This window comes from Felis catus, chromosome A3 (assembly GCF_018350175.1).
Source record: "Felis catus isolate Fca126 chromosome A3, F.catus_Fca126_mat1.0, whole genome shotgun sequence".
Lineage (NCBI taxonomy): Eukaryota > Metazoa > Chordata > Mammalia > Carnivora > Felidae > Felis > Felis catus.
In genome coordinates this window covers 127,746,072-127,764,867 of record NC_058370.1, presented here as the reverse complement: position 1 = coordinate 127,764,867, position 18,796 = coordinate 127,746,072, and the positions used below count along the sequence as shown (strand labels likewise).

At 46.2% G+C, this 18,796-nt stretch overlaps 1 protein-coding gene across 7 annotated transcripts in view; it reads right to left on the bottom strand.

The window, feature by feature from the left end:
• Positions 1-18,796, bottom strand: part of CYRIA (CYFIP related Rac1 interactor A) — a 107,521-nt gene that overhangs the window by 36,158 nt on the left and 52,567 nt on the right. For 5 of the 7 annotated variants that reach the window (XM_023252087.2, XM_019827884.3, XM_045054916.1 and 2 more), the window contains one exon: positions 15,765-15,861. The exons of 1 other annotated variant lie outside the window; for it this stretch is intronic. The gene's annotated coding sequence lies outside the window, so the exon portion shown is untranslated. Of the gene's footprint in view, positions 1-6,776; positions 6,984-15,764; positions 15,862-18,796 lie in introns of those variants that run through there. One more of the 7 variants, XM_019827886.3, reaches the window with a different exon arrangement.

Here is an 18,796-nt window from a genome sequence, read left to right as displayed (position 1 = left end):
CTGCATTGTGAGGTTTAGACTTTAATCACACACACACACACACACACACACACACACACACACACACACCTCCTTTAACATCTTCAAAGATCATCTTAAAGTCAAGTCCTCCTGGGACTTGCTATAGCCACAGTGTGCACCTGAGTGTTGTGAGATCTGAATTCATTTCTGCAAGGAGAGTCTGGCAGGGGGGCAGCAAGGGAAGAGTCCAAGGTCTTGGCTATCAGATGAAGAGAAAGGACATACCAGTCGGATAAGTACTTATGAAGGGGTGGGTCCTGCAAATATGCTCTCTGACTCTTTAACTTGGGATGTCTCCTGCTTTTGGAGAATACCATTGGAAGGTGGTTCTCTTTCCATCAGTTACCACTCTGGATGGCCTTTCGCTCTTAGAGACATTAGTCTTCTTCCATGGCTGGATTTTCTAGGACTGTCCCTTCCCTACCAAAGCAAAGATGTGTGGGTATCTGCTTCACTGGGTCCTTGGCATGTTGGCCTTAGCTATTGGCTGGACCTGTTTTCCCATGGCATTGCAAGCTGAGATTTACTGACAAAGAGTAAGACATAGTATTGAGAATCTGAAGCAGAGTAAGTCAAAAGAACAACATGGCCAACGGATGCTCTCAAAAGATATATAGTGTAAGGAGTAGATGAAGGAGATGACACAGAAAAAGTTGAAAAAGCTGCACAAACATGAAGAACCATCCAATTCTCCCATTTTTCCGGAGCAAGTCACTTTGGCTGTGAGACCTGGGGTCCTCATCTGCACGACAGTCCTATCATAGTATCTTCTGTGCAACGTTCTTGCAAGGACTAAATAAAATGGGTGTGGAAACGTTGCATAGAACTGTAAAATGCCATGCAAATATTAGTTACCATTATTCAGCATTACAACTCATGTCATGGCTTAAGATATGCAGAGAATCAAAGAAATGCAGTGTCCCCGGACTCAAATAAGGTGCATTTTTCTTCATCCTTCATGTTTGGTCTTGGAAGATTGTTTCTTTCTTTCTTTCTTTTTTAAGTTTATTTATTTATTTTGAGAGAGAAAGAGAGCCTGAGTGAGAGAGGGACAGAGAGACAGGGAGAGAGAGAATCCCAGAGAGGGAGAGAAAGAATCCCAAGCAGGCTCCAGGCTGCTGTCTCTGTGAGGCTCAAACTCACAAACTGTGAGATCATGACCTGAGCTGAAATCCAGAGTCAGAGACTTAACCGACTGAGCCACCCAGGTGCCCCAATCCATGTTTCTTCATGCAAAAAGCTTTCACTATCACCAGACCAAGATGGAAAGGCATTAAAAGCTAGCACTTTAAGATACCTTTCTACATGCCGAACATTGTATTTTAGATAGATTCTTCTTATTTCATCTTCAAAATAAACATAGGAGGAAGATATACTTTCTAGAAGTAGAAAATTTAGGAGTATTCAGATTAAATGTAGAAACTGATTAAAAATATATAAACACTTATTAAAAACCCCAAAATTCTCAGAAAACCAATATTTATGTAAGTCTGTAGTAATTCGAGGCTGGGGGTCTTCCGATAACTCTATAGATCATTACCTATTTCCATCACAAAAATTCCAAGCATACACAAACGCTTTTGAAAGTAGGCATAAGTAGGTCACTCTTTTAGTAAATGCTAGAAAAATCTTTGAAAATTGCAAATGTTAGCCAAATGGTTATGTCTATGACTGTGTCCCATTTCATAATTATAGCAGGAAGTTTAAGGAAAACACGAACATCTAACGACACACCAAAGTGGCTTACGAAACACCTCCACGGACAAGAAATGGAATGCCAAAGGACAAAGGGGTGACACGCAGATTTGCCAGCAGTTTAAAGGAGAGGACGTTAGGATTACTGCCCACTCAGTCCCAGGAGGCTTGGTTCCCTCCAGTGTCAGCCTTCCTCAACACTGATTCTATGATAGTGACCTATCGAAAAAGAAGGAAAAGGCGAAATCCTATCCCAAGACAAGGGACTCTGACAGCAGTTCGGTGGGAAGTTTCTTTTACCCCCTTTGTTTTTTAAAATAAAAAAAGCCACCTTTAATAATGACCTGAGGGAAACGGTCAATGACTTATTAAACACCCTCAATACACAGGACACGTGGGGGTGAGGTATGCAATAATGGAAGGCATGGCCTCAGTACTCAGGGGATGCCCATTCTATTGGGCAGGGAGACCGTAACCGACTTAAGAATGTGATCTACCCAGGAAGCATATAACAAATTTCTGATAAGTGGTAGGTGCTCAGAAATGTTAACTGAATGTGAAAGTAACAGTATGTACTTGGTACATCTTAAGAACCAATCAGAGACACTATAGCTTTTTATTACATTATTATACCTAGGAGGGACAAGGACATCCACAGTTTAAAAAAAAATTTTTTTTAATGTTTATTTTTGAAAGAGAGAGAAAGAGAGCACGCGTGACAGAGTGCGAGGAAGGGAGGGGGCAGAGGAAGAGGAAGTCACAGAATCTGAAGAGGCTCCAGGCTCTGAGCTGTCAGCACAGAGCCTGACTTGGGGCTCCAACTCACAAACTGCAAGATCATGACCGGAGCTGAAGTCGGATGCTTAACAGACTGAGCCACCTAGACGCCCCCAAGAAATCCACGTTTCGTTGAGTGCCCACTGTGTGCCTGGCACTATGTTTGAGCTTTCGCACACTTTAGTTCACTCAAACCTCCCAGCAACCCTTCGGCTGGCTGTCATTATCTGTACGTTTATTGGAAGAAAAAGAGGCTCGGGTGGTTAAAGCATCTTCCTGAGGACTACAGGAGAATCTAAGAGAGAGTCTGGGACCCTGAAGTCTATGCTCTTTTCCCCATAGCAGAAGACCTGGAACTTCAGACCCCCAGGAGGTCTCCGTCTGGGGACCCTGGGAGGCCACGATCTGCGGAAAGTGCACGCGGGATGGGCTGTTATTGTACACATGCACTTTCTTTTTTTGGAAGAGGGTCTACTGCTTCTGTTCCCTTCCATTCCAAAGTGGCCTGTTCCACACTAGCACCGCTCACTGGTGTAGACAGGGAGGGAACTGAACACCGCAGGGGGTGGAGTCTCCCTGAGAAGCTGGCACAAAAGAAGGGAGCTGCCCCAAGGGCGACCCTTCGGATCTGGACTGGCCCAGAGAAGCTCTCCAGCTGGGGGTGTGTGGGGGAGGGTGGGGGGAAAGGGGTTTAGAGAGGAGAGGAGAACAAAAGTCACAAGCCGGATGGTGACTCAGCAAGTCTTCCCAGTACAGAAGTCTGATTCCTCAAGGTTCTGTTACTGGTGTATAATTTTGAAGTGGGTGCTTTCATACTTTTTCCCCAAATAGTCTCGAAGGAGGAGGGTGTTTCTCCCGTCACTCTAGGTGTGTTAACAGTGCCTGTAGAGATGGCCCTCACGTTCCTGCCAAGGGAGGTTCTCATCTCCCAAGGGTGACAATTTGGGATGTGCACATGGTGTTTTCTACGACTACTTTCTTGGCTCTGAGCACAAAACCACTTCCACGGGACTTAGCTCTAAGCCTGCTCAGTGGAAAACAATGACCGTCTGGATAAACAGTTCTCTGCTAACACACACACACACACACACACACACACACACACACGTGTATTTTTTTTTTTTTAATTTGGAACTCTGTTTTTATTTGGAAGAAAAAATATTGAATAATAGTATTAGCTGTATTCCCAGAGTGTAAAACCAAATAAAACCGATCTGAGCTTGCTTTTAAAAAACGTGGCCGTAGTTTGTGAGGAAATTAATTTGTTTATTATAAGACATAACAAAGGACTCGAGCACAGGGTGCAAGCATTAGTGTGAATGCTGACTGTTCCCTGCATACAGCAGAACTTCAATACCAATCTTCATGAATAGGCACTTGGGAGATTTCTTTAGTAGCTATGACTATCTGAAAAGAGAATTCCTAAGCCAAGACCACCTTGATCAATAAAGAATAGAAGATGAGAAAAAAAATAGATCAAACAGTAGTCCTACAGAGTTTTATTTTCTAATGTTTTTCCTTAGGGTCTAAGATGATAAATACTCAATACCTCTATCAGAAGGGATAGGTTCTGTTAGCATTTTAAGTGAGCCAATACCTTCAAGAATCTACAATACTTAGCATCCCTGGTACAAAGATATTAATAAATCAAAGACTTTGATTCTTCATAAATCAGTATTTGGGGGAATAAGCAGTTCTAGTCGATCTTAATATTTTTCTGCAACATAGCATGTAATCCACAGACCAATCATGAACACAACAATGACATATTTATATAACATCACATCTTTGTCAAAGATGCGTCTGGCCACATTCATCCTCACCATGAGCATGTGTGAAATGTAGGAAAGGTATTATTGGACCCGTTTTACAGATCAGAACTCACGGGTCAGGTATAGAAAGTATCTTTCCCAATGTCTTCCAGTTGGCTTCTGGACTTCCTGATCCATAATCCCAAATGTCTTCACAATACATTCTACATTAGAACCGGGATCATCTTTTTAAAGCTCTTACTTAACAAAAAAGCACTTGCTCAAGGACACACAATACATTTGGGCCAAAGAAGGGTCCAGAATGGAGATGTCCTGCCTCTCAGTCTCACGCTCTGTCTACCCAAACAAAGAGTAAATGGGACATCCATTCTTCTTTTTTTTTTTGTTTTAATTTTTTTAATGTTTGTTTTTGAGAGAGAGAGAGACGGAGACAGAGAGCGTGAGCCACTGAGGGGCAGAGAGAGAGAGAGAGAGGGAGACACAGAATCCGAAGCAGGCTCCAGGATCCAAGCTGTCAGCACAGAGCCTGATGCGGGGCTCGAACTCACAAACTGCAAGATCATGACCTGAGCTGAAGTCGGAAGCCTAACTGACTGAGCCACCCAGTCACCCCTAAATCCATTCTTTAAGACATAAAAAGTACAGCTCAGTGTATTGTTGCCACTGGAGGGTTTCTGTTCCATGCTCATCAGGTCTCACCAGAACATGCTAATCAGCTACCTAACAAGGACACCACCAGAAGCTGCATAAAACTGTGCACGTCTTTCTGTCTCTACCTTGGTTGTCTTACTTCAGACCCTCAGCAGAGCAGACCCTACCTGCATCCAGAAACAGCTCCCAAACCGATCTTCCCGACGCCAGTCTTGTTACCCTTCCGTTCACCTCCATACGACTGGCAGAGCCCTCTTTCTAAACACAAATCTGATTATGTTACTTCCTTGCTTAATATGCTTCCACTGCCCCGCAGTGCCTACAGGGAATAGCGCACCCAGATAACATGCCCCGGGCAGAGAGACACCTGGCCCCTGGCCCCTATCTTCCTCCCCGTCCCGGGACCCTTGACTCCACTCACACCCTGCCCTTCTCTAAAGGAGCCCCGCTCTCTAGTGCCTCAGGGCCCTTGCACATGTTCCTCCTTCTGTTTACAATTACAGTGGCAACCAGCCTTTCTTAATGCTTTGCAGGCCACAGTGATGACAGCTTCTCATGTATCACCATATCTTAAATTTTACAGCCACACATGAGGGAGGAATTGTTATTATCTCAATTTTTAGAGATAAAGGAATAATCTTAAAGACTTAGAGACTTGCTCAAGACCACAAGGAGCAGAGCGGGGTCTGGCGTCCAATTCCGTCTGACCGCTAAGCACTGGTCCTTGGCAAGGGCCTCCCTGGAATTCCCTTTCAAGTACGAGTTTGGAAACCAGAGCCTTCAGGAGTCCCCTGACTTCTCCCGACTCTTTGGCCTGACCTCAGGTAAAGGAAAACCCACCCACTTGAGTGAGCTCTGCCTCTCTCTGCTCACCTAACATGCTGTGATGACCATGTCACGGTGTCCTCCAGCCTGGACTGTGATTGACGCCTGTTCCCTTATCTCTCTTGATGCAAGGTCTTCTGGGGCAGGGCCATGTTTACACCTTACTGTGTCCCCAGCACTTAGCACAGGGCCTGGCCCACGGGTGGCCCTGAAAAAATAAGAAATCCTTAAAACTGCTCTGCCCAGTGGTTCCAAGGCATCAATGAGTCAAGGGCAAAATAAGAAAAACTAAAGTCTATGTCTTGGGCCACGCAGAAAGCTAAAGCTTTCTAAATTTTACTGGTTGACGACATTCAAAAATCTAGGAGCTGCTAACCTGGTCAGTTACTCGCTCAGGCTAGGAAGCAGAGCTCCAAGGGGAACCTGCTCTCTGCCCTCAGGCCAGTGCCTCCGGCTGGATCCTGCTACCAGCCTTGCCATAAGTCTTACCAGTTTTCCCAGGAGTCTAACTTCCTAACTGCAGTAGTGCCCTGAGATTTCTCTAAGCAGAACTGAGAAAAGCAGGCCAGTTCTGGCCTCGGGAATGTTTCCGGGGACTGTCCGTCTTTAGGAGGGCTATGAAGACGATGTACCTTCCAGCCTGATCAACAAGGTTCAGAGCTGCAGAAATCATGACAACAATCAGGACGGCAGTCACTGCCAGTGACACCAGAGGCCTGCGGACTCCCCACACCGCCCTGCAAAGCAAACAACCCCTTTGGCTTGCCTTCCGTGAACCACCAGCGGCATCCAGGGAGATGTCCCAGGAGGAGAGTGCAGCTCTGAGAGTCTGCTATTCATACAGCTCACACACCCTTTCTCTGGTAGCCACAGAGCCCTCTCCCGTATGTACGGCTTTCCCACAACTTGACGGCTTTGAATTATAAGCAAAACCGGTTAACCATCAGCCTGTAATGTATCAGATACCAAAGAGGGGGCTTAAAAAAATAACTTCTCAACTAAAATCAAGGTACGCTGCCTAAACGAAATAAGCACCTGTTTTGCTGGAGGGAAAAATGCCCCGATGGAATGATGTTGGCTCAGCTTATAAATTCCGGGAGCTGAAATCTGCTAAGCCAGGTTAGCGATTTTAGATCGCTGGGCTGGGCTGCAAGGCGCTCCCCCATCTGCCGCTTCTGTAATGAAGTCATAAGGTTCTCTGTTGTGTTGCCGAATGGGTTGCCAAGAATCCAACAGATGATTTCATTCCGAGCCGAAGGAGGAAAACTGAAGTAGAGTGAGTCTATTAAAGCACTTTCATCTGACAATAAAAATGAGTTAATGGCTAAAATGTGTTTTCAAAACGTTTTAACACTACAAGTAATGGCACTCAAATGGGAAAATGCCTTGAATATTCTCATCGATCATTAATACCATGGTGTCCCTCAAAAGGGCTTGGCGTTCCCCAGGGAATTCAAACTGCTAGAGTCCAGTTGTAAGGCAATCCGTGGGAATTCTCAAAAAAAAAAAAAAAAAAAAAGCCAAGAGACCATTATGGAACCGAACGATTAAGTGCAGGTTTAAAATAGCCCTTTCGATATCTGAGTTCAGTTTTCTAAAATAGACTATTACCTCATCATAGCTAATTTCCCCGTAAACATCAATATTATAGCAGCAAAAAGCCTCCAAGAAATGAGGGCAAAATCCAATTCTTTTTTAGGGATGCCAGTCAGCATGCCCCCCAGTTTCAAATGGTAGCGAATATGGAAACAATCAAGCTGGGGCTTTGCGCTGGACCGGCCCACCACTGGGAAATCATTAGTGAATTTGTTCCCTTTCACTTGTGAAATCAAGAACACGGTTATGAGCAAACTGGTTGGTCAGCCTGTCCCTTAGCTCGAAGGAGGGCTGACAGTCTCAGCCCACCCAGGCCAGTTCTGCCTAATTTCAAAGGGAAAGTGACTCCCTGCAGAGCCAGCAGCTTAGGGACTGAGCTCTAGTCTTGGAAATGCCTTTCCCTGGGCAAGTTATTTATTCCCCTTCTCTGGGTTGGCCTCAGTTCAGCCTAGAAACCAAAAGGAAACACCAAAACACCAAGAAGTTACCCCAAATTTGGGCGGTTCTGACCATCAGTGTTTTAGATTAAACACTGGCAGTTCTCTTGGATTACCAATCTCCATTTTCCCAGAATTCCTTCTTAGGTAAGTGGGTCAACAGGCGCCCAGCAACCCCTTCGTCAGAAGGAGGAGCTGCAGAGAAGATCCTGGAGGGTCTCTGTTCCTCTCTCTTCTCCCTGAATATTCCTTCTCAAGTTTCCAGTTCCTCCATGTAACCTTTAAGTGTTGGCCTCCAGTTGTCTTTCTTCACACCTTTTCCCCCTCCTCTCAGGTGGGACCCTCCCGACTCCCAACTTTTGCCCATATGCTAAAGACTTCTCAACCTCCGGCCCCAAACTGGATCTCCCTCCTCAACTCCACGCCCGTAAATCTAAACGGATTTCCTGAAAGCATAGCGATTCGGAGGGAGGGGTTATATCTTTCCCAAATATCCTCCCCCCTCCTTTGTTCAATAAAAGGCATCATCATTCAACTAATTATATGAGCCAGAAACCTGAGTGTCATCTGAGACTTCCCCATCTACTATACTCCACAGATCCATTCTCTCACCAAACTCTATCCACTTAACTCTCCCATCTCCCCGAGATCCACCCCTCTCCATGCCTTCTCTTTGCTTCGGTATGGCCGATAGTCACTATCTCCACCTCTCTCACCCCCTCGAATGCAACCCCAGATACTCCAAGCACCTGAGATCATGTACCAGTCTCTGAGCATGTTATAGGAAATGCCGTGTGCAGAATCAATGCTGCTGAATTAAATCTCTTCCATTTCTGCTTTCTTACAATATAACACTAAGAAAAAAAAAAGCTTTTCCCTGGTCTCTGCCTGGTTTTCATTCCATGGGCAGCTGTATCCCACATTTGTGCTTGAAGTTTCTTTGCCTCCATAGTTCACTGTCGGGTGGTAGGTGAAATATGACCTAGCGTGTTGAGGCACAGGGAGGTGTTATTGAAAGGAATTCTTCTGGGAAGGGAAGGCCCCTGAAGAATCCCACCCACCCCAGGGCCGTGGGTTGACTTGATTTGTAGGTCTAGATTTTCAGATGCTGAGTTTTCCTAAACTGGGGTCCACCTGTGTACCAAAGGTGACGTTTGGAATTGACAGGTCAAAACATTAGGGGTTTTACGTCCCAGGTCAAATTTATCTGGGGAGGGGGATGTGGGAAGTCAAAAATTATGTAAGTACCAAAAAGACCAACAAAAAAACATTTCACATACTAAAAACCTGAAGAATTTGAAGCCCAGGGAGGTTGGCACGCTCCATTTCATCTCAAGCATTGAGGACATCGCAGGGGCTGCAAAGCTCCCTTGAAATGTCAGAGGCGGGAGTGGTTCTGCTTTTGTTTCCAGTTTCTGAAGTGAGCAACCAGCTGGATTTCAACGTATTCTTCATGGCAGATCAAACTAACGTTCTCAAATAAAATCCCTGGCTTGAACCCCAAGCACGTGATGAGGACCATCAACACAGGCTGGACAGGGAAGGGGCGGTGGGGTGGGTTTGCTGAGCACTGGGAGACCTGGCTCTTCCCAGGGGTTAGCTGGGTAGAAGGAAGGCGCGGTTTAGCATAAACGTTTCCAAGCTGGCTGTCAAATTAAGAGGAGGACAATTTTTTTTTACATGGTATTCAGGGCCATAAAATCTGACCCAAAGCTCTCTTTCAAGTTTCAGCAACTTTGAACACTCAGTACTTTGGTCACACCAGAATCTGGACAGTACCAACAGCTCTGCCCCCTTCTTCCTTCTGGGTTGTTGTTGTTGTTGTTGTTTTGCTTGAGCTATTCCCTTTGCCTGGAATGCCCTTCCCCTCTCCTCTGCCTCCAGATGTTCTGTCTGTCTTTCAGTACCCAAATCAAATAGCATTTTCTCCCAGAAACCTCCTATCTGGATTTCCAAGCTGAATGAACCACCTTTGCTGTGAATTCTTTTCAAGGGCTGTCTTCTTCGTTTTCAGAATGTCACCCATTTCACTTTATCCCCCCCCGACTCCTCCCCACTGAGCACCAAACATGGGTCCAGAACACGGCCCTCTTCACTGATGTCTGCCAAAATGGATCGGAAGCGTTAGATGAGTAGTCACCGCATAGCAACAGTAAGATACCAGTTGTGAATAAACTGAACAGAGAAAATAGTCATGGTAACAGGAAGAGGTCAGAGAAAATAAGCATTTCCCCAAATAGAAGTATTTTGGGGTGCTTGACTCTGTTGTTTTATGGTCACAGATGACTTTGAGAATCTGATGAAAATTAGCCTTTTCAGAAAAATGCACACATCCACAGACTCACATTTTTTTTTTTTTTTTTTTGCATATAATTCCAGGAGGTACTAGAAACACACCAAAGCCCAGGAATGGCAACTCCTCATCTGTTTTAAAATCACCAATTCCAGTGTATGAGCAGCCCAACGGGATGAGGAAAGGCATCTTCAAGTGTGTGGACCAACAGACCACACTGAAGAAGAAAGGGAGTGATTTAATGGGAATAGCATGAGCTCTGGACACCTTGGGCAAGTCGTTCTACTCTTCTGAATCTGACTTTTCCTCATCTGTAAAATGCAAGTCATAATACTTCCTTTACAATGTTGCTATTGAGTAAGTAAGATATGCAGGTTACGTAGCTAGTGTAGTATCTGGCATGCAATCAGCCCCTGACAACAAATACTAGTTTCTGCACCTCCTGTCTCGCATGGCAAAAACTGCAGCCACAGTGCAAACAAGTCATTTCCCTTTCAGCAATAAATACTGCACTGCTGCTTTGGGGCAAGGGAAGAAAGCCTACTCAGACCACCGTCTCCGTGAAGAGGTGAAGCCGGGTGCTGAACGGCTGCTGCAAGCTCATTCGCATGGCTATTAATCATACAAGAGCCCATTTATGACAAACACAGGTCCCTCCCTTTGCATGACAAGGCGTATGGGTCCACAGAGCCCCATTATCCAAAAAAAACAGAGCATTGTGGGCGACACAGGCGAAGCCGAGCGCACACACACAAGCGGACATTGTAAGGCTGTTTGCACAACCCCGCAGTGCTCCTCGAGGATTTCCTGCCAAGGAGACATTTAGATCTCATAGTCTGCTGCAGACATTTGCTCATTCAACATGGCTTCAGGCAGCCGGCTGCAGAAACCCGGGTGCGTGGTCCCCTCTGCTGGCCATCCCCAGGACTGCATGCCGGGGATCCTGCAGGATCCCAGCCTCTTCTCTCCTGTCCTTTCTGGAGCAGTGCGGTGCAACAGGCATGAGCTTGGGGATCCGGAGAGCCTAGTTCACATCTCAACAGTATCCCGTACTAGCCGCAGACCTTGGACAAGTCACGTCACCCCTCAGACTTTACTCTCCCAGATGGGGTCCACAGCACTCATTTGCCTGTGACGAGACCTAATGGAGATGACAGCAGGGCAGAGTGCCTGCGGATGGCCAGTGTGGCACGAACACCTGCCTCCAAGGAGGATGGGCGCTGTCCTCTGACAGCGAAACCAGGAAAGGAAATCAACAAGCACCTGCTGGTAACGTCTTTGCTTAAACTGTAGCCGGCGTTTAGAGGGGAAGTGTGACCCTGTCTTCTCATGTCTCATCTCCAACGCTTTTTCAAGTTGTCCCCCCCCTTACTTTACATTGTGTGTCGTGTTGGTGTGGGTGGCACCGTGTGTCCCTTCAGGCTTTATTTCATCCGGCACCTGAAGTGCCCCATCTTCAGGACACACGTAACTTGAAGGCGGGGGGCGAACTGGCAGAAATTCTCGGCCGAAATGTGTTCTTCAAAGACGACAGAAGGACCACGCCCTTGAACTTCTTAAACTGAGCTGTGATCTGCTTCCTGATGTCCAGCATAGCAACAGCCACACGGACTTAATCAATGTATTTAACAACATTTACTTAACCTCCCTGAGTCTGAGTTTCAATATGAGTAAAACAGAGATTACTTCAACCTCTCCAAGGGTGGCTTTTAGAAATAATGAGACAACATAGGTAAGCAGTCAGATGCATAAGTAAGTGGTAGTTGCCATCATCACTATTACCCTTGTTATTTTTATTGTCTCAGTTCATGACCAAGAGCTCCTCTTTCCGACACAACTATTGATATCTGTGAAGGCTTTAAATATTATCTTAGAGATGTATGCCAATGACTTCCAAATTCACAACTGTTGCCCGACCCCCTCGTCTGAACCCCTGACTCATGTATCCAATTGACTACGTGACTTCTCATAAATAGCTGAAACTTAACTCACCCCAAATTAAAGTGTTGCTTTCTCCCCTCAAAAACTGCCCTGCTCCTGTCTTCCTCATCTCAGCCAATGATAATCCCGTGTTTCCAGCAGCTCAGTCCCCAAAAGCTGGTGTTATCCTTAACTTTTCTCTTTCTCTCATACCCCATAACCAAGCTAACAAATCCCACCAGCAGTACTTTTAAGATGATCTCAATTCAATTGCTTCTCACACCGTCCCTCACCAGCACCCTAGACCAAGCCACCAGCCATCAACTCCTGCCCAGAGTATCATACTCACCCTTTACACAGATTTCCCAGCGCTGCTCTCATCCATTCCCAACCACCCAGTCAACTGCCTTTCTTGAAGCTTTGCTGATGTTTAAAAAGTTGCATTATGTCACTCCTCTACTTAAATTGTTTCAGTGGGGCCCTGTTTTACTTATAGTAGGGTACTAGATCCTTATCACGGTCAACAAGGCATCCTATGTGATGGTACCCCAAAGTGGTTCATCCCCTGCAACTTCTCCTTCACTACCAGGTGATTCAGCTACCTCTGCCTCCTTACCTTTTCTTTTTTGAATGTATGACATATCTTTCTGTCACAGGACCTTTGCACTTCCTAGTCCTTCTGCCCAGAATGCTTCCCCCCACCCCCATATATCTACATGGTTTGCCTTTGGGCCTCTGTTCAAGGTTTACTTTTCAGTGGAGCTCAACCTAACCAACTGGCCCAAAATAGTATTTCTCCCCACCTCACCTCACCCCACCCCACCTCACCCCACCCCGTGCCCAGTCACTGTCTTTATTTTTCTTTCAAATCTCTATTACCATTGACTTGTGTATCTTCAACTCCTAGACTACTGCCTCACACACAGTGGGACTGCCACACATACATACATGTGGAATGGATTAAGTCATTCATTGTAAACAAAACTCCCATGACCCCATGGAGCTTCTCTGTCAACAAAACCTAAGATTTTTCTTCCATATCCCATGGGAGGAGAGGCTCTCAGGTCATCTGGTATTTGGGTCAGACACTGCCTTTTGGATAAGAATGAGGGAGAATTAGTCATTGCAGGGGATGGGGAAATGCATGGTCAGTGAGCATGGTCCTAAGGAGGGACGGTATGAAACCATAAAATAGAAAGTGCATCTTGGAGGGGAGGGGAAGGAGAGAAGGTCAGAAGAATCACTGAGGACTGACTATATACGAACTTTGCAACCAGAAAGTGGGAGCAGGGACATTCCTGGGCAGAAATGCAGCCTGGCACCTTGGATGGATCAAATGGCTATTGTGTAACTCAAGGCTTGAAGTACACAGGCGATACCACTGACTGTAATGCCTCTGTAATGCCACCAAGTGAACAGAGAGTCATGGGCTCTGTGCCCTAATCTCATTTTAGCCACTTATGTGCTACAGGACCTTGGGGAAGGTCATTTTCCTGCTCTGAGCCTCATCCTTATCATCTGTTGCCCACCAGGCCTGGCTCGGGGATCTGGAGCTGCTCCATGTTCCAACCTCCTAGGGTTATACAGTGAGGATATGCAACAATTTCCAAATATGTACCCAGGCAACCTAATGCCCAATCATGAGCTAAGCTAATTAGAAGGGGGATGCACCTTTCCTCCCAGCAACACCATTTCACACTAACAGCACCTTCCACATGCCGCCCCAGTCTTGTTTCTTGAAGCCGTGTGGATTGCAAGTTACATGGCAAGGAGAGTGACGACAGAACCCCAGCACTTTCCAATGTCCCCTGCTATATCAAAATTGGCCCACTGCTGCCATCAGGGAGTGCTACAGAGTTAGTCTGTGAAAAAGCAGTAATTCTGGTATCTGGTGGAATGCCTATACTACTACAGAGAAACTGTTCTCAAGCCCTTGTGTATGTTTGAGGCAGTAAATGTTGTGAAACGCAAAGGCATGCAAACTATAAATAATTTTCATACATTCAACAAAATTTCCCCCAAGTACCTCTACTGGGCAGTGCTTGGATAGCCTAGTTTAATCCTTCATGTGTATTCAAAGGACTAATATGACATTCTCTAATGCAGACCCTTTTTCCTTGGGAATTCAAGAAGCAATCGAGGACCTGCCAGGTCCCAGCCCTAGAAGCCTCAATCAGGTCTCATTGCAATTATAATAATAGTACAACTGTAACATTAAGGCATTAGGTTGGCGATAATTTGCAAACACCAAAGGTCTACTCTTTGGCTTTCAAATTTCAAATTTGAAAAAACAAATCCCACGAGATGACAAAACAATGATGTTAATACAGATCCCAAGGCTTTGGGAGTCTAGTTACGTTGCCCAGGAAATGGCAGCATTTTGTTGGAATAATAAGCATTTTTCAAAACTTCTAGAAAGTACCACTATACCCAAAGATTTTGTTCAGTTGGCAAATTTCCACTGGCTCTGCTGGGCTCTCTACCAACTTATAGTCAATATAATTTAGCTGATCCCCCACTGGCAATGAAATCAAATACCTCGTCCTCACCCCACCCTGACACTTGCTCCCAAATTAAACTGACCTCTTCCTTCCAATGACCCTAGTAGATATAGACATAGATGATATAGATATAGATATAGATATAGATATAGATATAGATATAGATATAGATATATAGATATGGATATAGATAGGTTTTTTTTTTAGTTTTCTAAAACATTTATTTATTATTGAGAGACAGAGAGAGACAGAGCATGAGCATGGGAGGGGCAGAGAGAGAAGGAGACACAGAATCCAAAGCAGGCTCCAGGCTCTGAGCTGTCAGCACAGAGCCTGACATGGGGCTTGAACTCACAAACTGTGAGATCATGACCTGAGCCGAAGTTGGATGTCTAACTGACTGAGCCACCCAGCTGCCTCGAGATTTTCTGTACATAGACAACTCGATAGAATATCTATCTATCTACATACACACATCCTGTAAATCCTGTGTATGTATTTCTTCCAAAACTAAAATACTTATACATGTCTGTTGAGCTGCTTGAGGGCAGGTCTTAATTATCGCTCCATCCTCAATACCCAGCACAGTCCTTAACAGAGTATAGGAAGTTGGTGAATGGTTTAAGGAATAAATACATGAACATCTGCTCTTTTTAGGGACTAGTGCTCAGTAAGACTCGATCCCTGCAGTGGTCTGAGATAAGAGCACAACCCAGTGAGGGCAAGAAGCCATGTTCAAAGCCCACTGTAAAGGATGGAAGGTTCTAGTGAGGACTGCGATTGGGGTAAAGCGAAAGCGTTCCGGAAAAGGGGCGCAAGAGAAGAGGTAACTCATCTGGGCTGGAATAAGCTGTTAAGGTTTCAGGCAGAAGGAGGCTGTGGACTCGGGAGGGAGAAACTTGTCAGTGAACATCCGGCAACCGGTGAGGCTCGGGAGCTGGATGGAAGGTAAGGCCAGATCACGCACTCTTGGTGGGTGGGTGGAGATGAGGGGCCTTGGGAGTGACAGCTGTCACAGGCTCACTTGGAGATCCTTTGGGAGATCCCAGTCTTCCGGTTACGATGAAGGGGCAGGACTGGTATTCCTATGCGCTTTTACACCTGCGTTAAACGTAGTTCTCTGCCAGGTAGACTGATATCCTCGGCTGGCCTGGGGCTTGCCTGGATGCCTGTCCCAGTCCTGGGGTGGGAGCGGTGTCCCCTGCTGTCCAGCTCTCACCAGAGCCCCAGGAGTCCTCACAAGCCACCCTTCCACGTTCCAGTCACTCCTGCTTACCTGTCTGCCTCTCTTCCTAGAAGGTGAGCACCTCCAGGACAGGAGTTAGGACTTTATGCTTGAATCCACAGCAGACCACTCAGGGAATACGGGTTTGCTAATAAAAGGGAAAAAAAAAATGAGTGCAGAAGTGACAGCGTGAATACCAAAATCTGTATCCAAGGATCTCGTGTCTGAGTCCCAGCCATTTGCTTAGAGAAAGAGGGAAGGAAGAATGGGCAGGCAGAAGAGGGGAAAAAATGTGACAGACAGGGAGGAAGGAAGGAAGGAAGGAAGGAAGGAAGGAAGGAAATGTTTTTCCCCTTTCCACCGAGTTTAATGAAGCTATAACTGGTTTCTGGCATATGAAGAAGCAGACAGGGATCTCATGTTATAGTTGAAAATTAAAAGGAAGGAAACTCGAGCCATCTGAAAGCAATCTACACCCTCAGCGAGGCACAAATGAGCTGAAGACAGGCAGCAAGGGGCTTCGAGAAGAGTCTGCTTCACCCGCTTGGAGGAGACGGTCAGCGACTCATTCGCACAAAGAGAAGCCTGTGACTGTCCCTGCCTTTGGCCCTGCCAATCAGATTTGGAGGCTGAGCTGGGAGAAGCTCAAGGTCAGGGACAGGCATGACAAAATGACATGTCTCCGGGCTGTGGATTCGCATTTGCAGATGTCTCTTTGAATCGAAATTCCCGTGCTGAAACTTGGGTGCACTTGCAGAAGTGGGCTTCGCTGCCTCCAGGCTGGTGGGCCAGCTGTGAGAGCATCCTGTCCCAGGTGAGGACATGCTGACATATCACCGCTGACACGGAAGACCTTGACCTAAAATCCTGGGGACTCGAAGATGACTTCACTCATCCCCTGCTTACCCACATTCTCCTTGTCAGATAACCACGGTCACAGCCACTGTCAGTTCTGTGCTCAGTGCTATTTTAAGTGCTGCCCACGCATGATCTCATGTGATTCTCCCGATGACCCTCAAAAAATAGGTACCCTGTTCAGTTTTAAGAATTATGAAAGTGAGGTTGTTCGCTAAAACAGTTTTTCTTTGGGCAAATGCAAAAGCTTGCAGTTATGTGTCTTCTCCACTAAGGGGCGTTACCGTCTCACATTAAAAATGCCAGACCAGGTCAGGGTAGGGCCTTAGCACAAAAGCAGAAGTTTGTAAAAAGGACAAAGCAGAGGGATTGATTTCAATGACCTGGATATTTTCTAAACGTTATTCCTCTTAGTAGTAGAATGTTCAAATTCACAGCTGTAGTACCCAATGCGTACTTAACTCAGTAACTCCCTTAATTCCCGTTCAAGGTCATTTCAAAGGCACTGACTGGTCTTAAAGAGTCAGCCAGCAATGGGCCAAGGCAACTGGGGTGGGGAGAAAAGATTAATAGATTCAACCATTTGGCTAAGGAGTCATCCTCCCCAGCTGCTTTTGCTAATTTCTTACGTCACGTTTTCCACCAAGGGAAACACGGCTTGCGGCTGAATCACCTTGACTCCAGTTGGGAGTGTAAAGTGAAAGAAAAAAATAGGGAAAAAAAAAAAAAGAAAGAAAAAAAAAAAAAAAGGCTGACATTCTATCCCAAGCTTATCAAAATGAGTTTCTCTGGCTCACTTTGGCACAACTGGAAAACACTCTGGAAGTGTACATTAAGATAGGAGGGGCTCCTCCATTCGTGGCCGTACCCCCACCCCTGTGCTTATAGACAGATAGGCTCTTTCTACACAGATGGGCTTCCGGACATGTGACGCTGCTTTCAGACATGCTCCTGCAGGAAACTCACAATACACAGAGAAGGCGGCAAAGTCACCGTGGGGCTTCCCTGTTTGGATGGATGCACCAAGACCACAATTAAAGCAAACAAACAAAGTCACCGAGTTTATCTCCAAGTTTATTTTAAAGCCCAGCCCAGCTCTTGATGACTCAACCATACGCTATCCCGATTTAAACTTCACCCGGCAGCTGGGGTTCCCAGGCTGGTGTCCGTGGCCACCAATGACTAAATTTGAAAGCACTGCTCTCCATCTGCTGCGGAGCTCGCAGCCTCACAGACGGATCAAGTACTGTTTAGGCTGCGTCTTAATCCCACTTGAAGATTGCAAATTTTTACTCAAACATGAGGTCCGAGGCTACTCTGCTGTTCGCACCAGCAGGAAAGCCCGCTGTATGAAACAACCTCAAGTCACCTGGGCCCAGCGGCGTGTGGGAAACAACGCCGGAGAGACTGTGGAGACAGCAACTCACCTTCACGGCGACCGAGCCTGTGCCTTTGGCCGTACATTTGAGAAGCGCTGCGCTAGACTAAGGATCTGAAGTCCCCTTTTTATTCTGCATCTCCAAAGGAAGCAGTTGTTTTAGGACGAAGGAGATCAGGAGGCTCCCCTGTACTGATTCAACATGCATTTTGTTTTATGAGTGTTTCATTTATTGACCCCACTTGGCAAGCATGAAAGTTCAGAAAATAATCAGGGATAGCATTTACGGAGCCCCACGGTGGACCCGGGTCTTGCGCTAAGTGCTTTACACACGGTATCCCGCTCCCGGAGCCCAGGACTAGATGGCTACAAAGCCTTTACGCTTCTCCCTGTTCAAATTGCCTCCTACTCCCCACTCAGCCAGCCTCAGTTTACTCACCTGAAAAAAGGATCAGCCAGAAGCTAGACCAGATGATCACACAGATCCCTCTGATCAGTAAGCTTTTATGAAACGTGCAAGGCAAAACTATATACACATCTTTGTTAATATAGAAAACCCAGGTGTTTAAATGCAACACTTGCTTCCTTAAGGGGAAAAAAACCCCAGAAAACAATCAACCCATTGTGTGTAGCAATACTTAATTTGACCCTCTACTATTTTGTGTATTACTGACCAAGCAGCCAGCCTGTCTTAGAACTGACACCAGCAGCTCCTCCTGGGCCCGGACCAGGCCCTCAGCAACTCAACACGGTCCCGGGCGTGACCGGGAAGGGACACAGGCGCACGTGGCGGGGGCGCCATCTTCCTGCCCCGGCTGGGGAGCAGGTTGGCATGGCAACGCCGGAGCCA